This window comes from Syngnathus leptorhynchus, chromosome 2 (assembly GCF_054491065.1).
Source record: "Syngnathus leptorhynchus isolate UIUO chromosome 2, UIUO_Slep, whole genome shotgun sequence".
In the NCBI taxonomy this organism is placed as follows: domain Eukaryota; kingdom Metazoa; phylum Chordata; class Actinopteri; order Syngnathiformes; family Syngnathidae; genus Syngnathus; species Syngnathus leptorhynchus.
Window position 1 is genome coordinate 25,357,088 of NC_141196.1, and position 23,152 is coordinate 25,380,239.

A 23,152-nucleotide genomic window follows, 5' to 3' on the forward strand; every position below is an offset into this window, starting at 1 on the left:
GTAATTGGAACACACCCTCCGGTCCCCCTTCTTAAAGAGGGGAACCACCACCCCAGTCTGCCAATGCAGAGGCACCGTACCGTCCCCAATGTACACGCAATGCTGTAGAGGCGTGTCAGCCATGACAGCCCCACAACATCCAGAGCCTTTAAGAACTCTGGGCGGATCTCATCCACCCCCGGGGCCTTGCCACCAAGGAGTTTTTTAACTACCTCAGTGACTTCGACCTCCGAGATTGGAGAGTCCGCCTCAGAGTCCTCAGGCGCTGCTTCCACAATGGAAGGCGTGTCGGTGGAATTGAGGAGGTCTTCGAAGTATTCCCCCCACCGACTCACGACATCCCGAGTCGAGGTCAGCAGCACACCATCTCCACTGTAAACAGTGTTGACCGTGCACTGCTTCCCCCTCCTGAGACGCCGGATGGTGGACCAGAATTTCCTCGAAGCCGTCCGAAAGTCATTCTCCATGGCCTCGCCAAACTCCTCCCACGCCCGAGTTTTTGCCTCCGCAACCGCCGAAGCCGCGTTCCGCTTGGCCATCCGGTACCTGTCAGCTGCCCGCAGGCCAAAACGGCCCAATAGGACTTGTTCTTCAGCTTGACGGCATCCCTTACCGCCGGTGTCCACCAGCGGGTACGGGGATTGCCGATGGAGTCCCCAGAAAGAGCGCTCTCCAGCACTTCCTCCAGGCACTCTAAGAAGGGTGGGTACTCTGAGCTGCCGTTCGGTGCATAGACACAAACAACAGTCAGGACCCGTCCCCCCACCCAAAGGCGGAGGGAGGCTACCCTCTCGCTCACCGGAGTGAACCCCAATGTGCAGGCGCCCAGCCGGGGGGGCAATAAGTATGCCAACACCTGCTCGAAGCCTCTCACCGTGGGCAACTCCAGAGTGGAAGAGAGTCCAGCCCCTCTCGAGAGGGCTTGTACCAGAGCCCAAACTATGTGTGGAGGCAAGTCCGACTATGTCTAGTCGGAACCTTTCTGCCTCACACACCAGCTCGGGCTCCTTTCCAGCCAGAGAGGTGACATTCCATGTCCCTAGAGCCAGCCTCTGCAGCCGGGGATCGGACCGCCAAGGTCCCCGCCTTTGGCCGCCGCCCAGCTCACTATGCACCCGTCCCCTTTGGCCCCTCCTATAGGTGGTGAGCCCGTTGGAAGGGGGACCCACGTTTTCTTTTCGGGCTATGCCCGACCGGACCCCATGAGCAAAGGCCCGGCCACCAGGCGCTCGCCTTCGAGCCCCACCACCAGGCCTGGCTCCAGAGAGGGGCCCCGGTGACCCGCGTCCGGGCGAGGGAAAACGACATCCATATATTTTTTTCATCATAAGGGGTCTTCTGAGCCGTGCTTTGTCTGGCCCCTCACCTAGGACCCTTCTGCCATGGGTGACCCTACCAGGGGCATGAAGCCCCAGACAACATGGCTCCTAGGATCATAGGGGCACGCAAACCCCTCCACCACAATAAGGTGACGACTCGCGGATGGGACTTCAGCACCTGCAGGTCAGATTTATGAAAGATGTTTATCTTATGAGGCAAAATCAAATCAAACGGCAAACATTCTGACCAAATACATCATCTTGAAAAATCAATGAAAGAATACATCTCAATAAAGTAATAAAAAAATCAAAACGGCAACACGGTAACGAATATCTGAAAATCAGGGCAGAGCTTTAACTCACAAACACCTGGTAAGAGAGGTGAGGAAACGGGAAACAGTTCCTTGAAGTCGGCCTTGAGAACTTTAAACGTTAAGATTACAGGTGCTGTGTCAATGTCCTTGTCAATGTCCTGTATTGTTTCAAAATGAGAATGGTCACGAGTTTCAATCCCTGCTATTTGTACAGATTATATTCAAAATGCATTTTTTTGGACAACAAACTTGAGAAACTCCCCTTCATTTTCAGTGGGAACAGTGTTGTTGGTCTCCCGTTTTTTGATCTTGCTACATCGCGGTTCGTTTATTGCGTTTTCACTACATCGCGGATTTTTTAATTTTTTAAATTTGTGAAAAGAAATCACATGCAAGTCGCTCTTGAGTATGTCGCCCCCCCACCCAAACTATGACATAAACCGCGATTTATAGTCTGAAAATTACGGTATAATACTATACATGACGTTTATTTTTGGGAAGAAATTGAAGTGTGGTTGACTTTAGCTCACTCATATTGTTGCACTATACAGTGGAATGACCCGCTGTGTTACGAGATGCCTACACGACGTGAGCTTGCTGACCGGCTCGTCATTTTAAAATCAAAGTCCCCAATGATCATTGTCTCACACACACATCTGGGTGTTGTGAAATTTGTCCTCTGCATTTAACCCATCCCCATGTGATTTTGATCCATCCCCTGGGGGAGAGGGGACCAGTGAGCAGCAGTGGTGCCGCGCTCGGGAATCATTTGGTGATCTTATCCCCGAAGTCCAACCCTTAATGCTGAGTGCCAAGCAGGGAGGCAATGGGTCACATTTTTATAGTCTCTGGTATGACCCGGCCGGGGTTTGAACCCACAACCTTCCAGTCCCAGAGCGGACACTCTACCACTAGGCCACTGAGCTGGTTTTAAAGTGTAAATGTACAACGGATTCGGTATGCTCTTGCCATGCTTTACGGCTGACGCGCCCCCGATGCCCAGCGCGAGGGCATCCGCATTAGACTTTTATGATTTTATGACGGGCAAACAGGACGATCCGATCGGGAGTGAAAAGCAGTTCAACTCTGCTTGGCTATCGAGGAGCGGAGACGTGAAAGTATGTGTGAAATGAAGTGCAAGTCTGAGGTGGTGCTGATATGTTGTTGGTGCGGGAGGCTGAGATAAAGTCTAGTTATAACTGCTAGGTCAATCAGCTGCAAGGACACAGATCAACATGATCCCATTGGCCATTCGTGTCATATGGGCAGACAAAGCCCTGCGCTCCAAGCTCTAAATTACGCTGCAAAAACCCGCGACCATCAGAGTCGCTGATGCCTGTCTTGTTTCCTGTCTTGTGTGCTTCATTGCATATGACGGTGTGAATGTGTGTGTGTGTGTGTGTGTGTGTGTGTGTGTGTGTGTGTGTGTGTGTGTGTGTGAATTAAAAAAAAAAAATTGAATCGATTCGGTGCATCGTGGATTTTAGTGCCGTCAGTTGGAGTGGTGGGCTATAATGCCCATATGACTTTACAGCACACTATTGGCTGGTACGAAACCAACGGGAACATTTCCTTGCCAATTATTGGCTTAGAGCTGTAAAAGCAGCTCTAACTAGGCTTTATCTCAATATCCTGCTACTTTTCCATTTCTCCACTTAGTTTGTGTCAGCAGAATCAGCGGCATCTCTGATTCGCGCTTTGTTTTGTCGTCACAAACGAGGCAGGACAACCAAATACAACATGGGCTGCTTATTTGGGGAAAGTTTAAGGTAAACAAGAAGGGCTGGAATGCTGGCAGACCAGGACGATGAGGCAAGCTGACGAGCCGGTCAGCAGGCTTGGATCGTGCGGGCATCTCGTTACACAGCGGGTCAGGCAAACGAGAATCAGGTGGCAGGTGTGCGTGTCAGAGCAGACAAAACTGTGAGGAATGACAGTTAGCAGTTCCGTATTAGCGACACGCGCCTCAGGGGTCTAGCGCGGAGGGGGCGTGAGTAAGCCAGCAGGGCGAGAGCGGAGACATGACACAGCCACGCACGAAGGAAAAATGCACTGCAGTGCAGAAACAGTTGGGACAACGGCAATGAGCGCTGAGAGCTGATAGGACAAGCGCCAGGTACACAGCTGCACTGCACTGCTGTCCAGGATTTGGGACAGCGGCCGGCAACGAGCACTAATAGCACGGGGCGTGCCCCTGAGCAATGTGCGGAGGCCCTTGCGCTGGACTGCCAAGAGCGTCAGCTGGTCAGCACGGCAAGAGAAGAATGGAGCCGTGACACGTTTAAACTTTAAATTGTTTAAAAATACAATAAAGTATTTACAAATAAAATTATAAATGTCTTGTGCAGATGCCCTCGCACTGGGCTGCAGTGGCGCTTCAGCCGGTCGGCACAGCAAGACCAGACCGGAGCCGTGACATCTTTACTCTTTAAAATGTTTTAAAAAGTTTTTAAAATAAAATAACGTATTTAAAAGTACAATAGAGTGTATAAAAATAAAATTATTAAAGTCTTGTGCGGATGCACTTGCGCTGGGCTGCGGGGCCGAGTCAGCCGGCCAGCACGCATGAGCAGAGAGGAGCCAAACACTTAAAAAAAGGCTCATAAAAGTCTTGTGTGGATATTGTAATAATATATTTCATCTTATTTATTTCTTATTTATTTAAATACAGAAGAATGTTTCTGAAAGTCAGTTTGACTTTAAAAATGTTACAAAAAAGTCTTCTGCGGATATTGTAACAATACATTTATTTTTCTTATTTATGTAGAAAAAGAAGACTGTTCATGAAAATCAGTTTGACGTTAAAATGTTTACAAAAGCATTTAAAAGTACAATACAGTGTTTAAAAACAACAATAAAGGTTCATAGAAGTCCAATAAAACAATAATGTAACAATATATTTTATATACATCGCGGATTTTCACCTATCACGGGTGGTCTTGGAACCAATGATCTGCAATAAATGAGGGATTACTGTATAGGGGAACATATATATATATATATATATATATATATATATATATATATATATATATATATATATATACACTGCTCAAAAAAATTAAAGGAACAGTTTTTTTTTATCAGGGTATGGCATGGATTCAATTACACTTTTCTGATAAGGTTTTGGTCAGCCACGTGGCAGAGGGGGTTGTTAATCACTTTCAGCTGCATTGGTGTTGATGGTACACTAGAGGGGCAACAATGAGATGGTCCCCAAAACAGGACTGGTTTTCAAGATTCAAGAATTTTTATTCACCATGTTTGAGCGTGCCAAACAAGGAATTTGACTTCGTTACATCACAGTCTCTGTTCAACATTTAGGTGACTAACAACACTCAGGACATGTGAAAATGACAATATTCTCAGCCATCCCCTGATCTTAAACTCCCATGAGGGCAAGGAAAAACTCAAAACTCCGACTAGGGGAAATGAGAAAACTTGAGAAGAGACCACAGATGGGAGGGTCCCTCTTCCAGTATGACCAGGCTGCAATGGATGCAGAGAAGACGCATTGTACAAACAGTGTAGACAATTCAAAAAGGTGTGGAGAGCAGGATGTTATTGCACAGCAATGACTCTGAGACTCTAAGAGTGGTGTGAGTTCATCAGAGCAACAGCCTGGGGGAAGAAGCTGTCTCTGCGTCTGCTGGTTTTGGCGTACAGAGCTCTATAACGCCGTCCGGAGGGGAGTAGTTCAAACAGACTGTAACCTGGGTGAGAAGGGTCTGTCGAGATGTTACTTGCACGTTTCCTGGTCCTGGACAGGTACAAGTCTTGGATAGATGGGAGTTTGATTCTAATTATCTTTTCTGCAGTCCTGATTGTCCGTTGCAGTCTGTGCTTGTCTTGTTTGGAGGCCGATCCAAACCAGACAGTGATGGAGGTGCAGAGGACAGACTGCATGATGGCAGTGTATAAGGTCTTCAGCAGCTCCCGCGGCAGGTTGAACTTCTTGAGCAGTCTCAGGAAGTACAGCCTCTGCTGGAACTTCCTCCGGACAGAGTGGCCGGTCCATTTCAGGTCCGTGAGATTGTGGTACCCAGGAACTTGAAGGTGTCTGAGGAGAGTATGGTATTACTGCGGATAGTGAGGGGTGAAAGTGGTGAAGGATCTCGCCTGAAATCCACTGTCATCTCCACGGTCTTGAGCGGGTTCAGCTCCAGGTGATTTTGGCTGCCCCATAGGACCAGCCGCTCCACCTCCTGTCTGTACGCAGTCTCATCACCGTCCCGGATCAGTCCGATGAGAGTCGTGTTGTCTGCATACTTCAGGAGCTTCACAGGAGAGTCACCTGAGGAGAAATCGTTGGTGGTGTAGACAGAGAAGAGCAGTGGGGAGAGGACGCACCCCTGAGGGGCGCCAGTACTGGTGGTCCTGGTATCAGATGTGATGCTCCCTAGCCTCACACACTGTCTCCTGTTGGTCAGGAAGCTGGTGATCAACTGACAGGTGGAGGCAGGCACCGCGAGCTGGATGAGCTTCTGTTGGAGGATGTCAAGAGCGATGGTGTTGAACGCCGAGCTGAAATCCACAAACAGGATCCTGGCGTATGTTCCTGGGGTGTCCAGGTGGTGCAGGATGTAGTGCAGTCCCATGTTGACCGGATCCACCGACTTGTTTGCCCGGTAGACAAACTGAAGGGGGTCAAGCAGGGGACCCGTGACATGCTTCAGGTGGTTCAGCACCAACCTCTCGAAAGATTTCATGACCACAGATGTCAGAGCGACAGGTCTGTAGTCATTCAATCCTGTGATGGCGGGCTTCTTGTTCACTGGAACGATGGTGGAGCTCTTGAAGCAAGAGGGCACCTCACACAGCTCCAGGGAGTGATTGAAGATCCGTGCAAAGGTGGTCGCCAGCTGCTCAGCACAGACTTTCAAGCAGGAGGGTGACACGCCGTCTGGGCCCGGTGCCTTCCTGATCTTTTGTCTCCGGAAAACACCTGGCGCACTTCCTCCTCTCGGATCTGGAGTGCAGGCACGGCCTCTGCAAGAGAGAGAGTAGGTGACAGCGGTGACAGAGGTGTGGACAGAGCGGTTGTGAGGGGAGGGGAGTATGTTGATTGTGCTGCAGGAGGTCCTGTTGTGTGTGAGGACCGATCAAACCTGCAGTAGAACCTGTTCAGCTGGTTAACAAGCCTTGGGCTCTCCACAGGACGGGGGGTTTGTTTCTTGAAGCCCGTGATGCTTTAACACACTGTTGAGGGATCAGGATTGGCAGAGAGGTGTCTCTCCAGGTTCTCCCCGTAACACCTCCTGGCTTTCCTGACCTCTCGGTTCAGTGTGTTTCTGGTCTGCTTGAATAGGTCCCGATCGCCGCTCCTGTAGGCCTCCTCCTTGGCTTTGCGCAGCCTCTTGAGGTTCAGTGTAAACCAATGTTTGTCGTTGTTGTACGTACAGAAGGTCTTAGTCTGCACACACAGATCCTCCCAACAACAGATGTATGACGTGACAGTGTCAGTGAGTTCATGCAGGTCTGAAGTTGCGGCTTCGAAAACTCCCCAATCGGTTCAGTCAAAGCAGGCTTGGAGGTCCTGCCTTGACTGCACTGTCCACTTCCTCACAGTCCCCACTACACGCTTAGAAGTTTTTTGTTTCTGCCTGTAGGCCGGGACCAGATGAACTAGACAGTGGTCCGAGAGTCCTAAAGCTGCACGAGCCACAGAGTGGTATGCATCCTTAATTACGGTGTAGCAGTGGTCCAATGTCTGTGCCCCTCTGGTGGGACACGTAATATGCTGTCTGTATCTGGGGAGTTCGTGTGCGAGGTTCGCCCTGTTGAGATCACTCAAAACAATGATTAGTGAATTTGGTAGAAGTTTCTCCATGTCTGTCACCTGGTCAGCTAGCATCTGCGTGGCTTCACTCGCACGTGCGTGTGGTGGAATGTAAACAGCCGCCATGACGATCAAGGAGAACTCCCGTGGTGAATAGAACGGCCGTCAGTTTATGAAGAGTGTTTCTAGGAGAGGGCTGCAAGACTCTTTCAACACCGTGACGTCAGTACACCAACGTTCAATAATGTAGAAACAGAGTCCACCTCCCTTTGATTTTCCGATGAGCTCCACGCTGCGATCTGTCCGCATTAGCCGAAACCCAGCTAACTCCACGGCGTGGTGGGGGGTGCATCCGGTAAGCCAGGTTTCAACGAAACACAGCGCGGCGGATCTGCTGAAATCAGTGTTCCTTGAAGTGAGGAGCATCAGTTCGTCTATCTTGTTCGCCAGTAAGTGAACATTCGCCAGATGAATTGATGGTAGGGCAGAACGGAACCCTCTCTGGCGCAAATTGTCCAACTCCTCCCGGATGACACATCTATGCGTGCTGTTGCAAGAAGATTTGATGTGTCTCCCAGTACAATCTCCAGAGCATGGAGAAGATTCCAGGAGACAGGCAGTTACTCTAGGAGAGCTGCACAGGGCCGTAGACGGTCCTCATCCCATTAGCAGGACCGATATCCGCTGCTTTGTGCAAGGAGGAACAGGTTGAGCACTGCCCGAGCCCTACATAATGACCTTCAGCAGGCTACTGATGTGAATGTTTTTGCCCAAACAGTCAGAAACAGACTTCAGAAAGGTGGCCTCAGGGCACGACGTCCTGTAGTGTGCCCTATGCTCACTACTCAGCACCGTAGAGCTCGGTTGGCATTTGACATAGAACACCAGAATTGGCAAGTCTGCCACTGGCGCCCTGTGCTTTTCACAGATGAGAGAAGGTTTACCCTGAGCACCTGTGATAGACGTGAAAGGGTCTGGAGAAGCTAAGGTTTGATGGTGGGTCAGTGATGGTCTGGGGAGGCATTTCCATGGATGGACGAACAGACTTCTACAGGCTAGAGAATGGCAGTCTGACTGCCATTAGGTATCGGGATGAAATCCTTGCACCCATGGTCAGACCCTACGCTGGTGCGGTAGGTCCTTGGCTCCTGATCCACGACATTCCCGGCCTCATGTGGCAAGAGTATGCAGACGGTATCTGGAGGATGAAGGAATTGACACAATTGAATGGCCCTCACGATCACCTGATCTAAACCCAAAAGAACAGCTTTGGGACATAATGTTTCGGTCCATCAGACGGCGCCAGGTTGCTCGTTAGACTTTGCAGGAGCTCATTGATGCCCTTAGACAGATCTGGGAGGACATCCCACAAGACACCATCCGTCGTCTCATTAGGAGCATGCCGCGACGTTGTCAAGCATGCATACAAGCATGTGGGGGCTACACAAGATATTGAAAAAAGTTTTGAATTGCAGAAATTACATTTAGGCAAAATGGACGAGCCTGCCACATCATTTTTCACTTTGACTTTTGGGGTGTCTATATACTGAGCCCGCTGTAGGCTGAAAACGTTTATTGTCATCAAAAGATGTGGCATCCTTTTGTTCCTGAGACATTAAACTGTCCATATCAGTATAGCAACTTTTTTTTTCACCATTGAAATCTGATGTTTTGAAAGTGTTCCTTTATTTTTTTGAGCAGTGTATATATATATATATATATATATATATATATATATATATATATATATATATATATATATATATATATATATATATATATATATACACATACACACACACACCGTAATTTTTGGACTATAAGTCGCTCCGGAGTATAAATCGCACCAGCCATAAAATGCACAATAAAGTGAAAAAAAAACATATACGTCACACCGGAGTATATGTCACACTTTTGGGGCAAATTTATTTGTTAAAATCCAACACCAAAAACAGACATGAACCAGAAACAACAGGCTAAATGATACGGTATGCTAACGTGACATATACACAAACGAGGAGCTGAGAACGGGCCTGACGTAACATTCAGAGTTATTCAAGTAAGTATTACATAAATAACACGTTTATCAAACCATCTGTGTCACTCCAATTCATTAAATCCATCGATGTGCTTTATGTAAACAATGCTGCAGTACGCGTAAGCGCCGCATATGCTGACGTCGGACTATTTGTTTATTTGTTTGGATTTCTAATTATACCACATATCCATATAACGATATATAAAGTATATTTCAAATAACTATCATATTAAAACAATATTATCAAACCATCTGTGTCACTCCAAATCATTCAATCCATCGATCAAATTCCTCGTTCTTCATGTCAACAAGGCCGCGCGTGCGCTGCAGAGATCTAGTATATAACTATATTGTAGCCTTAACAAAGTACCAGGAAAGACGTGGGTTTGGTAAACGGCTCTTTATTTAACAAAACAAGAGTTCAACGAGCCAACAACTACTGAACTTCCAGCCACGGAGGTGGAAGAGAGACAAGAAATAGGACTGGGCGTGCGTAAAAGCCATGTCCGAGCCCCATCCACCGTCCCCGGACAGCTATCCGGCCGAGAGCCGGCCCCCGACTTCCATCCACGGACGTGAAAGAGAGCTCCCGTCGAGAAGGACCGGGCGTGCGTAAAAGCCATAATAGTTTTTCAAACCTTCTGTGTCACTCCAAATCCTTAAATTATTCAAACTCTTCGTCCTCCGTGTCACTTACAAACAAAGCCGCTAATGACGCTGGTAGTACGTGGGGCGCTTCGTCGTCCCGTGATCGAAATCTTTGCCCTTTATGTAAACAACCGCCACGCGGCACGGGTGACGTCACTTGCAGTTCAAATGACAGTAATCCCTACATCGCTTTGCGGTTTCACTACATTGCGGATTTTTTGATTTTGAAAATTTGTGAAAAAAATCACATATAAGTCGTTCCTGAGTATAAGTCCCCCGCCCCCCCACCCAAACTATGACAAAAACCGCGACTTATAGTCAGAAAATTACGGTATATAAAATTATATAGATAATTGGTGGGTATTTGTTGAGCGGGCCAAGAACAGCATAAACAGTGGGCAACTTTTACATGTTGCAAGAATGTCGTCACCAATGCAGAGCAGATAATTATCGTTTCAAAAGTTTGTTTTAGACTCTTTTCATGAGTTTGTGTTTGTGTTTGTGTGTGTGTTTGTGTTTGTGTTTGTGTGAATGCACACGCGTGCACATAGGAGAAACACAGAACTTTGAGAATGCCTTTCAACTAAGCAACATGAACCTCTCAACTTTACCTCTGGCCTTTTACTCTGGAATGTATGCATATGCTGGGTGGTAGGTATGAACGTCTGGGATGGATGCATCTGCTGGGTGGTAGGTATGACCGTCACGAGTCGTGGTTTTCACAAGGGGGGGTGCTATCTATATAAAACTCTATATAAAGATTTATTTATTTAGATTATAGAAAGTAATCAATCAAATTATGGTGGAAAATAAGTATTTGGTCAATAATGGCCTCGATCTGGGACTCTATGCAAGATCTCACCCCGTGGGGTCTAAATTATCACAAGAACGGTGAACAAAAATCCCAGAACCACACGGGGGGTCCTGCAGAGAGCTGGGACCAAAGTAACAAAGACTACAATCAGTAACACACTACATTGCCAGGGACTCAAATCCTGGAGGTCCAGACATGTCCCCCTGCTTAATCGTATACATGTCCAGGCCCGTCTGAAGTTTGCTAGCGAGAATTTATGATCCAGAAGAGAATTGGGAGAATGTCATGAGATCTTGCGTGGTGCCCCAGATCGAGGCCATTATTCACCAAATACTTGTTTTCCACCATAATTTGCAAATAAATTCTTTAAAAATCAGACAATGTGATTTTCTGGATTTTCATTTTGTCTCATAGTTGAAATGTACCTATGATGAAAATTACAGGCATCTCTCATCGTTAAAGTGGGAGAATTTGCAAAATTGGTGGCTGACTAAATACTTTTTTGCCCCACTGTATCTCAGGTCTTGGCAACTAGCTCCCAACATGAATCATGCATGCTAACCCATGTAGCATTTGCCGCAAAGCCTATTTATTAATATTTTGCAACACCAACGTCTGCAATAATCGATATATTCTCCAATGCAATGTGCGATTGTAGTTAAGGTTTGCAACATTTGAAATGTTGCATGTTGTGCGGGATGTCCGTTGTTGAGCCAGGAAAGCAAAGATGTGGAGTATAGAGATGGTTCTTTATTGGCAAGATCTTGGGTTGTTTAATGGCGGCCAATACACAAGGCACGGCAGCAGATGAAACAACAGCTTCTGTCTCCAGGTCAGCTTGTTTTATACTGTCCGGAAAGGCGGGAACTTGTCACATGACCATTTTGTACCTGAGGTGGGAACTTGTCACATGACCATTTCGTACCTGAGGCGGGAACTTGTCACATGACCATTTTGTACCTGATTGTGGGGGCGTCACTCCCCTGTGTATGTTCATCCAGTTGTGTGTGTTGTATACGTGTTCTGATTGAGCAGTTATGTTTACAAAAAATAATAAAAGAATTGTACATATATGAGCATCACGTTGTACAGAGATTGTCTCCCCTAATAGAACATGTACACATTGCTGTTGCTCCCTCTTCAGAAACATCCATCCATCCATCTTCTTCCGCTTATCCGAGGTCGGGTCGCGGGCGCAGCAGCTTTAGGAGGGACTCCCAGACCTCCCTCTCCCCAGCCACTTCATCCAGCTCATCCCGGGGGATCCCAAGGCGTTCCCAGGCCAGCCGAGAGACAGTCTCTCCAGCGCGTCCTGGGTCGTCCCCGGGGTCTCCTACCGCTGGGACATGCCCGGAACACCTCCCCAGGGAGGCTTCCAGGAGGCAACCTGATAAGATGCCCGAGCCACCTCATCTGGCTCCTCTCAACGTGGAGGAGCAGCGGCTCTACTCCGAGTCTCTCCCGGATGACCGAGCTTCTCACCCTATCTCTAAGGGAGAGCCCGGACACCCTGCGGAGGAAACTCATTTCGGCCATTTATACCCTGGATCTCGTTCTTTTGGTCACGACCCATAGCTCGTGACCATAGGTGAGGGTAGGAGCATAGATCGACCGGTAAATCGAGAGCTTTGCCATTTGGCTCAGCTCTCTCTTCACCACGACGGACCGGTACAGAGTCCGCATTACTGCCGACGCTGCACCGATCCGCCTGTCGATCTCGCGCTCCATCCTGCCCTCACTGGTGAACAAGACTCCAAGATACTTGAACTCCTCCACTTGGGGCAGGATCTCTTCCCCGATCCGGAGAGGGCATTCCACCCTTTTCCGACCGAGGACCATGGACTCGGATTTGGAGGTGCTGACACTCATCCCGACCGCTGCACACTCGGCTGTGAACCGCTTCAGTGAGAGCTGGAGATCACGGACTGAAGAAGCCAACAGCACCACGTCATCTGCAAAAAGCAGTGACGCGATGCTGAGGTCCCCAAACTGGGACCCCCTCAACGCCTCGGCTGTGCCTAGAAATTCTGTCCATAAAAATTATGAACAGAATCGGTGACAAAGGGCAGCCAACCCTCACTGGGAACGAATCTGACTTACTGCCGGAAATGCAACAAACAAACAAGCAAAAAAGAAATTCTATATTTAGAACAAAATGGCAGCAATGTGTCTGGTGAATAGATTAAGCTTTCACATAATTGAATACTTGTATCTGACTTTTAAAATGTTTTGGGCAGCTTATGATGTAGATAGTGTAGAGTTGGAAACCTTGCACAATTACAATGTGTGCAATCTGTCACGATAACTTAAACAAAAAAGAGTAACTCACAGCTACTCAGGACTTCTATCAGATGGTTTTTATCACAGTCCCATCCTGAGAAGGAAAGATGAAATCGTCACTTGAAAGAAAAATAGCCCCACCTCTTTGGTGTTCTATCCAAACTATGCAGAAACACAGGCTATTAAGTGTCATAACTTTGCCCAAGAAAAAAGCCACCGGTTTCACCCACACCTCTTGTGCACACATGTGGCGGTAGGCTTAGCTTGTTATATTACACAGTGCAACCAAACTCAGTAGCAGAGCAAGAAACACTAACTTTCACTTATGATGATGATGATGACAACCTGGAATAAAAATGGGCAAACCAAACAACTGTGTAACCCCAAAGGTCATGTCCCCAAAATGAAATATGAATAGAACAAGAACAAATTACACCTAAAGTGAGACATAAAACTGAACAAAGTTGGTGACCTTATAGAGAGAAATCATTGTACAGTATTTATGTGATTACGTACAGTACTTTTCAGAATAATAGTAGTGCTGTGTGACTTATTACAGATTTTGAGTATATTTTTAGGGTTACATGGGAAACAAGGTACCAGTAGATTCGCTAGGTTCTTACAAATACAACAAAACCGAGCATTCGTGATATGCACACTCATTTGGCTCTGAAATTGGGCTATTAGTAAAAAAAAAGTTAAAAAAAAAAGGGTGTTCAGAATTAAATTATAGTAGTATCTGCTGTTGACCCTACAAATTTAAAAGTATTATTTTCAAACTGCGGTACGGTGGATCACTGATTCGCATTTCAGAGATGTGTCTTCTTGTGTGGGATTTGTATGTTCTCCCCGTGCCTGCGTGCATTTCGTCCAGGTACTACAGATTCCGCCCACATTCCAAAAACATGCATGATAGACCACTCCAAAATGTCCGTATGTGCGATTGTGACTGAATGGTCGTTTATCTATGTGTACCAGTTCAGGGTCTCTCCCGCCTACTGGCGAAAGTCAGCTGGGATAGGCTCCAACTGGAGGAGGGTCAGAATTCCTCTAACCAGAAACAAGCTATCTCTTTGTTCCTGGCAATCTGAGGTCTCAGGTGGGGCAAGTAGTGGGACCTGGTTGATCCTGGATGGCCTTTACCTTCTCCTCATTGTCCCAGGTGAGGGCAGCAACCACAGCTCCCAGTCTGGGAGAATGGGCTTGGGATTCTCCTCCTGGGACAAACGGGAGAGGGCATCAGTCTCAGTGTTGCGCAAATCAGAGCGGTAAGAGAGGGTGAAATTAAACTGTGTAAAAAACAGACCACCGGGACTGATGAGAGTTCGTAAATACTGCAAGTCAGTGGTAGGGTGGCAAGTTTGCGGTTGGTGGTCATGACAGCCTTCTTTGAACTAATCTGGTGACATCTCACGCACCACTGATGTACTATTCCAGTTTTCCAGTCAAGAAAAGGATTGTGTTGGCGCAGTCAAGGATAGCCCAGAATGAAATCTTGACCAGGTTGCAGATGGAATTGGATAGTCTCCCAATGATTGCCTGAGAGAAGCATCGTTACTGGGGCTGAGGCGTGAGTCACCATGGCGAGTGGATGGACATCCAGCGCTCATGCGGGAACAGGTGGTGTCAAGAGATACTGGCCTATGCCCATCTGTCGGGCGAGACCCACATCGATTATGTTTGCTTCTGCTACAAAGTCAACAAGGACGGCCAGAGTGTGGGTTTTGTTAGCTCACAGGAGACTGGTTTGAAAAAGGAGTTTACGACTGGGAGGAGGCATGTTGAGCTCACACAAATTACCCCACACCGGGTGCTCCGGGCTTTAACTGGGCAGGAAACATCATTATGGCCCTCACCCTCGAAGTACACGCACAGATTGGACATGAAGCCCCACCGATGCTATTCAGTAGTGACCAGGAGTGAGGGAAGCACGACTAATCTCCATGGGCACAGATTGGCTTCTCTGGATGGAAGGCAGGTTGACGGAAAAGGCGACGCGACCACGGTTGGTAGGCTGGCTCTGGTGTCCATTCTCTCTTCTTCAAGCCTGAATTTGACAGTCAATGCAGGCTAAAAGGGCAATGGGTTTCTTCGAGGGTGCTAGACAGGTAATGGGTCACAAGGTCATCCTTGACGTAACCCGCAATGAAAACATCTATGACTGCTGCCATGTTCCAGGAACTGCATCTCACCAAGGTTCTGAAGTCTATGGAATAGTCTGCCACTGTTGGATTGCCACACAGTGATACAACTGGAGAGGACGCTCTCAGTGGTGCCACGGTAGAATGTGGTCATGATGGCTGGTGGAGCACTTGCTCGCCTGAGTTTCCGCAGGAAGTACAGGCGGCGCTGAGCTTTATTCGCCAGTGATGCAGTGTTGGTGGTCCAGGAGAGGTCTTCACTGATGTGTACCCCCAGGAATCTGGTGCTGCTCACTCTCGCCACCACAGCACCGTCGATGGTCAGTGGCAGGTGTTGGGTGTCATCCTTCCGGAAATCAACAACAATCTCCTTGGTCTTGCTGACGTTCAGCAGGAGGTTGTTGTCCCTACACCATGTGACCAGAAGGTCGACCTCCGACCTGTATTGAGTCTCGTCGCCCTTGGTGATGAGACCCACCAGAGACGTGTCGTCAGCAAATTTCAGCACGCGGTTGTTACTGTAGGTTGCAGTGCAGTCATGCGTCAGCAGGATGAAGAGCAGCGGACTGAGCACACAGCCTTGGGGGGCCCCTGTGCTCAGCGTGATGCTGCTTGAGATATTGTCGCCAACACGTACTATTTGAGTCCTCTGACAGAGGAAGTCCAGTAGCCAGTTGCAGAGGTAGGTACTGAGTCCCAGTTAGTTGAGTTTGCAGATGAGTCGCTGTGGTACAATGGTGTTGAATGCAGAACTGAAGTCCATAATGCAGAAGTCCAGCGTGTGGTCGATCAATGGGTGGCTCCCTTGGTGGATCCGGAAGAGCTCCCGGGCGGCTTTGGTGCCGGACAAACACACTTTGAAAAGCTTAAGGATTTTGGCGGTCGAATTTCCGTTGAGGTGCGTTATGGCGTACCCTACCTTGGCTCCCTCCAAGGCAAAGGTCTGTGGCTGAAGGGCGAATTGAATGTGGCAGCTTGATAGAAATGGCCAGACTCGTCGGGGATTGCTGTCAAACCATTCGGGGTGTCCCACCTTGAGCTAGTGACAGACAACAATCACACAGTTTACTGTGATAACTTAAAAACGGTCCTATTGTTTCATGAGAAATGAAGCAACAATGTACACATGTATATTAAACAATGTAATGAAGGAAGTTATTAAATCAATTATGGACACTATTAAAGAAAAATATTAACGTTTTACTGATGCAAGTGCATCAGTACATGTGCATGTGAATTACCCCTTTAAAATTTAAGTATATATTTTTAATTTGTGACAGTGGACCCTCGAAAACCATCAAGCACTAATGCTGGTCATGTCTTTTCCAGGTTCTACTTAAATTTTGTTACAGAGGAAATATATAATCCTGAGAGGTAAGTGTTCTATTTTGTCCCAATTTTTTTATTTTTAATGCTTACTATGCTAATAGTAATTTCCATGAGGCTGCCTTCTCTGTTTAATTATTTAATGTATGCCAGAAAGATCTATACACAGCTGTAGAGCCTTCTCTGCAAGATTGCGGAAGCTCTAACCCCCACCTCCAAGGTCGCTACTCTTATACCACATATATCGCCCGCCTGCAAGAGGGCGACTCTGCCTAGCCTGTGTGATAATATGTGACCTTGCAGGTACTGATTGATATGTGCAAAAAGTGTCATAAGGAAGGGAAAGCCAGTGAAAACAAGAGAGGTCACAGCAAGATAACTGCATTGCACAAGCTACCTAGCTAATCACATGTGCCAAAGAGAATGTGCCTATTCTAACACAAATTTACATGTGCCTTTTCAAATCCATCCATCCATCCATCCATCCATCCATCCATCCCTCCCAATCACGCCCTCCCAGGTCTTACTGTCACTGCCCACGTGAGCATTGAAGTCACCCAGTAGAACGATGGAGTCCCCAGAAGGACCGCTCTCCAACACCTCCAGGGACTCCACCGATTTGGTGCATAGACACAAACAACAGTCAGGACACGTCCCCCTACCCGAAGGCGGAGGGAGGCTACCCTCTCGTTCACCGGGGTGAACCCCAATGTACAGGCGCCCAGCCAGGGGGGCAAAAAATATGCCCACACCTGCTTGATGCCTCTCACCGTGGGCAACTCCAGAGTGGAAGAGAGTCCAGCCCCTCTCGAGAGGGCTTGTACCAGAGCCCAAACTATGTGTGGAGGCAAGTCCGACTATGTCTAGTTGGAACTTTTCTGCCTCACACACCAGCTCGGGCTCCTTTCCAGCCAGAAAGCTGACATTCCATGTGCCTAGGTTCTTCCCGCCTTTGGCCGCCGCCCAGCTCACTTTGCACCCGACCCCTTTGGCCCCCCTACAGGTGGTGAGCCCATGGAAAGGGGGACCGACGTTTTCTATTCGGGCTATGCCCGGCCGGGCCCCATGGGCGAAGGCCTGGCCACCAGGCGCTCGCCTTCGAGCCCCACCTCCAGGCCTGGCTCCAGAGGGGGCCCCCGGTGACCCATGTCCGGGCGAGGGAAAACTAGGTCCATTTGTCTCTTTCATCATGAGGGGTCTTCTGAGCCGTGCTTTGTCTGGCTCCTCACCTAGGACCCTTTTGCCATGGGTGACCCTACCAGGGGCATTAACCCCCAGACAACATGGCTCCTAGGATCATAGGGGCACGCAAACCCCTATACCACGATAAGGTGACGAGTCACGGAGGGGCCTTTTCAATTGTATATAAAAATGCAAGAGGGAATCCGGACTTGGTCACTTCAATCCTGAATTTAAACTGAATTCATTGGAGTACTTATCACACTTATTTTATCAGAGGTGAGCATTTCATTACAGTAACCAAATGGTCCGTCCTTCGTTGGAGGACGCCCATTCTGCGGATGAAGGATGAGGGACTAAAAGGGACAAGGGTTAAAAAAAGATGGACTGAGGGTTGACGGAAGAGGGTTTTCATTAATTCTTGTAATCCTTACTGTATGTCAAATCCGCACTTTTTATTAAAGCGACCGACTTCCCATTAGTTTAATTAAGCCGGGTTGGGGGGTTAATTCTGAAATAATCAATATCACCTCTTTATAACGCCAATCCCTTTAGAGTTAAACGAAGCTCATGCTGAGTAACTTAAATTTAAGACACGTCGTCAGTTTAACCGCGTCATATGATGGCTCCCTTCGGTGATTTGAGGCTTTTGTTATACCTCGGATATTTTTAGATGTCTTTTTTAAGACCCCAGGGATTCGTTGATCTAGAGCACACTTGCCCTAGTTGTGCCGAAGTAACTATTTATATGGGACAGCTTTACTTCTTTGACGAAGTAGCGGGCCTACACGTCTTTATTCGATAAAAAGTCGAATTAATGGAAGTATGACATGAATAGTTTTGAGAAGTTGATACATTAATCAATAATTCTAACACCGCATACTAACTCCTTACTGTTGAAATACTTCAATTAACTCGATTATTTAAACGAAGGATATTATCTAACGAATTAAACATTCATACGGAATAAAATTATCCTTCCAATAATTTTGAAGACAATTTAAGGCGTCAGTTGTTCGAATTAGATTTAAGCGCGGCCCTACTGCTACAGTACGGGCCCGCTAAGGTTGAATTACTTATTTGAAGTAAATATTTAAACTAATTAAGTTTTAAAACGGAATTAAATTATCCTTCAAATAATTTTGAAGACAATTTAAGGCGTCAATTGTTCGAATTAGATTTAAGCGCGGCCCTACTGCTACAGTACGGGCCCGCAAAGGGTGAATTACTTTCCATCGACATGTGTTTCGTGGACTTGGAGAAGGCGTTCGACCGTGTCCCTCGGGAGGTTCTCTGTAGGGTGCTTCGGGGTGCCGAGCCAACTGATAAGGCCGGTTCGGTCCCTGTATCACCGATGCCAGAGTTTGGTCCGCATTTCCGGCAGTAAGTCGGATTCGTTCCCAGTGAGGGTTAGACTCCGCCAAGGCTGCCCTTTGTCACCAATTCTGTTCATAATTCTTATGGACAGAATTTCTAGGTGCAGCCGAGGCATTGAGGGGGTCCGGTTTGGGGACCTCAGCATCGCGTCACTGCTTTTTGCAGATGACGTGGTGCTGTTGGCTTCTTCAGTCCGTGATCTCCAGCTCTCACTGGAGCGGTGCGCAGCCGAGTGTGAAGCGGTCGGGATGAGGGTCAGCACCTCCAAATCCGAGTCCATGGTCCTCGGTCGGAAAAGGGTGGAATGCCCTCTCCGGATCGGGGAAGAGATCCTGCCCCAAGTGGAGGAGTTCAAGTATGTTGGGGTCTTGTTCACGAGTGAGGGCAGGATGGAGCGCGAGATCCACAGGCGGATCGGTGCAGCGTCGGCAGTAATGCGGACCCTGTACCGGTCCGTCGTGGTGAAGAGAGAGCTGAGCCAAATGGCAAAGCTCTCGATTTACCGGTCGATCTACGCTCCTACCCTCACCTATGGTCACGAGCTATGGGTCGTGACCGAAAGAACGAGATCCAGGATACAAGCAGCTGAAATGAGTTTCCTCCGCAGGGTGTCCGGGCTCTCCCTTAGAGATAGGGTGAGAAGTTCGGTCATCCGGGAGAGACTCGGAGTAGAGCCGCTGCTCCTCCACGTTGAGAGGAGACAGATGAGGTGGCTCGGGCATCTCATCAGGATGCTCTTGGACGCCTCCCTGGGGAGGTGTTCCGGGCATGTCCCACCGGTAGGAGACCCCGGGGTCGACCCAGGACGCGGTGGAGAGACTACGTCTCTCGGCTGGCCTGGGAACACCTTGGGATCCCCCGGGATGAGCTGGAGGAAGTGGCTGGGGAGAGGGAGGTCTGGGAGTCCCTCCTAAAGTTGCTGCCCCCGTGACCCGAGCCCGGATAAGCGGAAGAAGATGAAGACAATTGCTGGGCTTTACTGGGGTAACCTGGGACCTTGGGTGTATAATATTTTGAGCTATATCATATCGAAATATGTTGTTGGTACAACAAAGATTCTTTAACTCCTTGAAAATTCAACCTTAAATGTAATTTGAAAGCAAAATCAGAAAATACATTTGCAATAAAGTAATCTAAGAACATGGTAAAGTATTATCAATAAAGAACTGTGAATAAAACTGAATACCATCTGTTCCCGCTGTGCTTGTAATGTGATGCCATTCATGCAAAGACTATATACAATGAGATAGGAAGAGTAGAAGACAAGTTTGCTTGTGGTTTAGGCTTGAATGACTTCCCTGCTTTTGTTATCTGACTCGGGCCGAAATACAACACGAGATAAAACGTGGTTTCATTCATAGTTCATAGTTTAATATTATATGAAAAAAACATACACAGTATATATTAAATAAAATAGTACACTGTGAACCCAGATTTAATACTTCTCAACAGGAATTCATCCCACAATTACATTTTAGAAGCTGGCAAGCGCTAGCTTTATTTTATTTCATCTATGCACCCATTATTCGAACGACTATCTTCATAACAGTCGAAGGTGTGCTGAGGAAAGCAGTTTTTGGGCTAGAGGCGGAGTGTACCTTGAAGTGGTTGCCAGCAAATTGCATGGCAGATATAGACAAACAACCATCATTCATACACACTAAGGATAATTTTAGAGTGCTTACCATGACTTACCATGCATGTTTTTGGTTTTTTTTGGTGCCCGGAGAAAACCCGCACAGGGAGAACAGACAGGAAGGCTGGGACTCCGAATCAAACCCATGACTTCATCACTGTGAGGCGGACATGCACCTGTGCCGCACCTTTGTTTATTTAATCTGACTTTATAAGCATTATTATACATTGCACTGATTGTAATTCAAAGTCTGTGGATAGCCAAATTCTACCCTGTATTATCAAAAGGTTTTAGAGTGGTAATTATGTAGAATTGTTTAGTACAGCATACCTACCAAGGTGTTCTTTTAATGTTGCGCACAATTAAAACACAATTCTTTTAAAAATAAAAACTAATATTAAAACAAACTAAAACTAAAAGCCCTATTTTGGTAGACAGCCCACCGGCAGACAAACAGTCCCAAATTATTTTTTGTACCCGGACAAGTTCAGTTTACCGTGCTGGGACTTTCGACAGACAACGTTGAGCCAATTTGGGCATTGCGGCCCAGAGAGATATCACCCTGTCGCACCTGACAATCCCGTGACGGAGAGTCGACTGTGCTCTGCATAAAAAAGGGTGCATCATAATTTTTGTGGCGGGGCATGTCCAGTTCAGCAGTTGTAATCAATATCGTCTGTAAAATGTTTAACATTGGCTGGCAACCAGTTCAGGGTGTGCCCAACCTACTGCCCGTAGTCAGCTAGGCCCCAATGCATCGTGAGTCACACACTGTACATTCCCCATCTCCATTACCATGCGTTAGTCAACAGTCACAGGTTGCAAAGCAGCTTTTTTCCCCCCTATCATGGCATTAGCGCTTCCCATAGTCACATTTATTTTCAGCCGGCTTCCCACACAGCCATCAATTGACACCATATTTGACCAATAGCCCAATTAAAGTTGAGTTAGATACTCATGATTAACACCTCCCTCCTTGCCTTTTTTATAGTTTCATTATGAGGTTCTGCTCGTTATTCTTTCTCCTCACAACCACTTTCAAGCCTTCAAAGCCATCCAAACGGCATGTTTTTTTGTTTAAATCAAAAAGTAGGCGTTTAATTGCTATGTAAATACACTGCTCAAAAAAAAGAAAGGAACACTTTGAAAACACATCAGATTTTAATGGTGAAAAAAAAGTTGGATATCTATACTGATATGGACAGTTTAATGTCTCAGGAACAAAAGGATGCCACATCTTTTGATGGAAATAAAGGTTTTCAGCCTACAGAGGGCTCAGTATATAGACACCCCAAAAATCAAAGTGAAAAAATTATGTGGCAGGCTCGTCCATTTTGCCTAAATTCAATTTCTGCAATTCAAAACTCTTTTCAATATCTTGTGTAGCCTCCACATGCTTGTATGCATGCTTGTATGCATGCTTGACAATGTCGCGGCATGTTCCTAATGAGACGACGGATGGTGTCTTGTGGGATGTCCTCCCAGATCTGTCGAAGGGCATCAGTGAGCTCCTGCAAAGTCTAACAGGCAACCTGGCGGCGTCTGATGGACCGAAACATTATGTCCCAAAGGTGTTCTATCGGGTTTAGATCAGGTGATCGTGAGGACCATTCAATTGTGTCAATTCCTTCATCTTCCAGATACTGTCTGCATACTCTTGCCACATGAGGCCGGGAATGTCGTGGATCAGGAGGAACCCAGGCCCTACTGCACCAGCGTAGGGTCTGACCATGGGTGCAAGGATTTCATCCTGATACCTAATGGCAGTCAGATTGCCGTTCTCTAGCCTGTGGAGGTCTGTTCGTCCCTCCATGGAAATGCCTCCCCAGACCATCACTGACCCACCACCGAACCGGTCATGCTGAATGATGTTGCAGGCAGCATAGCACTCTCCTTGGTTTCTCCAGACCCTTTCACGTCTATCACAGGTGCTCAGGGTAAACCTGCTCTCATCTGTGAAAAGCACAGGGCACCAGTGGCGGACTTGCCAATTCTGGTGTTCTATGTCAAATGCCAATCGAGCTCCACGGTGCTGAGTAGTGAGCATAGGACACACTACAGGAAGTCATGCCCTGAGGCCACCCTTGTGAAGTCTGTTTCTGACTGTTTGGGCAAAAACATTCACACCAGTAGCCTGCTGAAGGTCATTCTGTAGGGCTCGGGCAGTGCTCAACCTATTCCTCCTTGCACAAAGCAGCGAATATCGGCCCTGCTGATAGGATGAGGACCTTCTACGGCCCTGTGCAGCTCTCCTAGAGTAACTGCCTGTCTCCTGGAATCTACTCCATACTCTGGAGATTT